This window comes from Trifolium pratense, linkage group LG2 (genome assembly GCF_020283565.1).
Source record: "Trifolium pratense cultivar HEN17-A07 linkage group LG2, ARS_RC_1.1, whole genome shotgun sequence".
Classification (NCBI taxonomy): domain Eukaryota; kingdom Viridiplantae; phylum Streptophyta; class Magnoliopsida; order Fabales; family Fabaceae; genus Trifolium; species Trifolium pratense.
Genome location: NC_060060.1, coordinates 62,921,316 through 62,926,266, shown reverse-complemented (window position 1 = coordinate 62,926,266; position 4,951 = coordinate 62,921,316).

Here is a 4,951-nt window from a genome sequence, read left to right as displayed (position 1 = left end):
AAGTCTCACTTAATGTTTCATTACATGAACTAACTATTCTATGGACTTTATTATTTTGTAAAACAAACATAATAAAGAAATGCCTACTTATATATATTAAATACATAAATCAAGTCACAATACAAAAGCAAATACTATCAAATAGATTGGCTTTTAGGGCTTATTTCCAACAGTTCCCTTGCTTGAGCTCCATGAACTCTACCACTTTCTTGTTCCTAATATCAGCCGGAAAGTACTTCCTCAAGAACTCTCCCTTGAACATCTCCCAAGTGATTACCACACCACCAACTCCCATCCTTAGCTTAGCATTCCTCCACCACTTGTTAGCTTCTTCACGAAGTACATAGGTACCCAAGGTTAACTTGTTCTCCTCGGTACACCTCATAGCCTCAAAGACAATCTCAACCTCCTCTATCAACTTTACAGCAGCTTCCGGAGCATAGCCTCCAGTGAAAAGCTTCGGATTATGCTTCATGAACCGCTCCAACCTCATCTCATCTTCCCTCCCGGGTTGATGATCTCTAGCCACGATGTTAGTCAAGGTAGCTATTGCATCTGCCATCTGATTGTTACCCCTTCCATTACCTCTTCCAGCCATGATCCTGAACAACCAACCAATCCAAGAACAGACTTAGAAAGGTAATATCAATAGTGTTATCTCTACACAAGTTGAATATATGGGCAACTAATCCTAATTGGTTCCACATGAACCGACCTTGCTCTGATACCACTATTGTAACACCCAAACCCCTTAACGCGAATTTATTGAATATAAATAAATAAAACACTTAAGAAATTTAGGCGTTACGATTATAATACAAAACCACAGCAGAATTAAATCATGCTAGTACAACGGAAATTAATAGCAAATATAATTCATTGTGCATACCATACAATAACCATATTGTTCACACAATATCCCTAGGCTCTAGGCCATATCAACAACAAGGATATTATGTTTACAACAAAAAGATAAGGATTAGCAAGGTCAAATATGCCATCACGGGCTTAAGTACAATTCAAGCGAATAACCCGACACGATAAATACCTAATCAGAGCAATTCTATACAACCCATCAAAAAGATATACAAAATATATTTAAAGGAGTAGTCTAAGCTAAACTCCTCACTAAAAAGCGCGCTACCACAAAGCACGAGCAAGCTCTCTAACTCTGAGCCGGATCCTCAACCTGAGTATCTGAACCCCCAACGGTCCAGCACATAACACAAAGCATGAGAGTTAGATCACATAATCAAAATATAAGTGTAAGTAAAATGGTACTTAAACACTCCTTTAATATACATGCATAATTCACAATTATACATATTCGTCAACATCTATTATTCAATTATAAGTTCTTAAAACACATATAATCGAATACTCAAACATCAATCAACAACTATCACAATTAGCCAAGCATATGTCACATATCACATAAATGTACACATAACCTAATGCATTCTAATGCTTAAACTTCATGCAATGTCACCCTAGACATATCTAATGCATGTGGTACGGTTTCGTCTTTACTAGAGTTGTTGGGTTTTTGTATGTTGGCTACATTTTGCAAAAACATATTTTAGCCAAGTGTTGAGACATATGTGCGTACACCAAGTGTTGAGACAGATGTAACAACACTTGTATGTCTAATTGTTCGCGCCAGCTAGCGTTTTTATTTTCTATTCAATCTTTCGAAGATTTGATTGAAGAATTGTTTCGTGGTTTCTTACTCAACAAGGCGCACATGATCAACGTGTTTCAGAAGGCAGCTGAACCCTAGTTCTATTTTCTAAAGGAATAAAATAACTTTTAGAAAATATAATATTTGTTTCAAAAATATATCTTGTGAAGATTGCTGCAGAAAATATAAAAGATTTATTTCAAATAAATCTTTGTGCTTCAAGAAGATTAGAAGATTTAATTTTAAAATATATTTACAACAAATATATTTATGGGAGGAATATTTGATGCAAAGAAAGATTTTGTAAAAATATATATTTTGCATCTAGAAGATTTCTTGGAGCTGAAGCATTGTGAAAAGCCCATGAGGCTCTGCTATTTAAAGGGTGTTGCTAACCCTGTTTTACACACCGAAACTTGAAGCAAAAATAGAAAATCAAAGATGTAGTCTTTTAAGGGTTTCGTGTCTTTTAGCCACTCTCTAGGAGAGTTGGTGTAAAGTGAACCACTCAGGTTGTGAGATGGTCACCGTGTCCTCACTCAGAAACCTGTAGGTAATGAGTTGAGTATTGTACTTGGAGGAAGCTTTTAAGCAACTCCAAATTGTGAACTTAGTCGTTGGCTAGGTGTTAATGTCATTGAAGTGTGTCTTCATCTTTGTCAAGGAGAGTATCTCCATTCTGTTGTTATTGAAATCCTTACTGGTTGTAAGGTTGAGGGGAGTGAGACGGGGTCTCATATCTAGGATTTCCTAGGTAGAAGTTGCATTGGGTAGGGATTAAGTGAGGAGTTGTAAACGGGAAAGTTTAGCTCTGAATTAATACTGCTGATAGTGAATTTCCTCCTGGATTGGTATCCCTCAGATTAGGCTGTTAGGCTGAACTGGGTTAACAATTATGTGTGTTATTTATGCTTTTCAGTATCTGTTTTTAATGCTCTGCTTTATTGTTCTTACTACTAAGGCAAGTGTTACGACAAGTGTCTGAACATCGTGGACAACACTTGTCTATTGTGTACCAGAATTTCAATTGGTATCAGAGCAGGCATCCTGTTCTGTATCTGGGTGAGATCCTAGGGAAGATACTTTCTGGTTATTAACAAGTAAGAAATACTGAAAAGTTGTTTGGACTTGGAGAAGTTCATATTTGTTTGAATGGTCCCTAGAAGTGGAGGATGGACTATTCATGGCAAGGTGTGTAGCTTTGGTGTTGAGCTGTTGTATGGTTAGATTTATTTTCAAACCTATGTTAACCTGTTGCACCTGGAGTGTGGAGTTTGTCCAAAGGTCATTATGTTGTGCCTGAAGTTTGTTGAGGAGTTTTCTGGTTTGAATTCCGCTGTATATATATATGATGGGAAAACTCCTGGTGGTTTTGAGTGTGCAACACTCTGTTCTCCTCTGGTGAGGTTCAACTAACTTGTTGGAGATGCCAACGATACTTGAGGGTGATCTCAAGTCCACTCAAAAAGGCACTCACATATGAGTTTGTTGAAGAGAGGTCTGGTGGAAGTTTTGAGCAATTTATTTTTTCTTTCAATCCTACAAGCCAACCTCCAATGGCTTTGATAAAACATCTCTTATTATTGTCCTTGAGAAGGGGACTGATGTGCTCCCAGATGTTGGTACATCTGACCAGCAGTATGCAGAATCTTGTTGGATCTATTTTTACACTAGAAACTTATGGTTGACTTCTTGGGTGAGTTTATTTCTGATCCAAGTAAGTGGTAGTGCAGATGTGTGTTTTGCTTTTCCTGTGGAAGCTTGATAAAGGTACCTCATTCAGATTCTTTATGTGGAGGTCAAGCTCAAATATCAAGGATATTCTCTCTGACATCTGGAGAATCCTTCTGATCAAAGGAGCCAGATTTATGGAATCTTGTTTATGGCCATGAAACAAATTCTGTCTGGAGGAGAGTAACTTGCGTATACCAACCACTAGCTATGCAGCTATTGAAGGGGAGAATGTATAATTCTCTAGAGTGCTCTAAGAAGTTAATAATGAGGAGTCCTTATTCGGTAGCTGTGAGATCTTGAAGACATGCCAGGTGTAATATTTTTTTTGACATATTTATAATGAGAATTTATTTTTCTCAATATATCTAGTGGTATTTCTCTGAAACAAGATGGAGGTTGTTTACTCTAACTTGATATTATCAAGTCTACGAGAGCATGAAACTCTTGTTCTGTTGTAGTGAAAAGAGCTTCATGGGATTATGAACATTGGAGCTGCTTCAACCTATGTCCAATGGGTGAATTGTTATCTGCACTTTGGAGTGTCATCCAAATCACCTAGGATAGGCATTTCAGTTGTTTCTAGCAAGGAGAAGTTATTATTTTTGGGAGCAAAGGATTATTGCTCTTTGGTATTGAAAGTTGATCAACTACTGATGGTTGATTATCTTGTGGCCCCCTGCTGTTGTTAATTATGATGTTGGTGCTTCTACTAAGACCACAAGTAAATGTGTTGCTGATTCTCTCAAGGGAACTGTCCATGAGACTGATGTTGTGTCAAATATTGACACATCTGTGGCACTTGAGACGGATGTTGTGTCAGATGTTGACACATCTATGGCACTGGAGACAAATGTTGTACCAAGTGTAGGTACATCTAGGGTACCTGAAATTGTCACAATGTGACACTGTTCATAATGATGCTACTGAAAAAGAAGGAACTCCTGCGGTAGCAAAATCTAGTAATAATCTTGTGGATTACTCTGAATCAGATGAAAGCAGTAAGTCCCTATCTAAAGCTAAGGGAGTGAGTGATTCTGATGTTGTCTTCATGCATGAAAACGTTACAGGTGACAAACTTGTGACAGAAGTGCCTGATACTGGTGTTGGTAAAAGGACTAGTAGTAGGACAGGTAAAGGTGTGACAACTGTTAGTACACTTGTCCATCACTCTGAGGCAGAGAAGTCTGCTAAAATGGCTGGGAAGAAAATTGTGACTGGTCCCCCTAGAACCAGGAGCAAGGTGATTCCAACTTCTGAGGTCAAGAAGAAGAGCTTAAAGAGAAAAGAACCTCATTCTAGTGATTCAGACTTTGAAAGGGAGACAAATGTAGCTACATCTGGTGGCACATCTTGAAGAAGTGTGAAAGGTTTGATGAGAAAAGTGTCTGATCTAGGTGACTGTTTTGATAAGCTGGTAAGGGAATTTGTAGTGAATGTTGCTGACAATTGTGATGACCCTAAAACCCCTGAGTATAGGCAGGTTTTTGTGAGAGGAAGGTGTGTTCACTTCTCACCCTCTATAATCAACAAATTTTT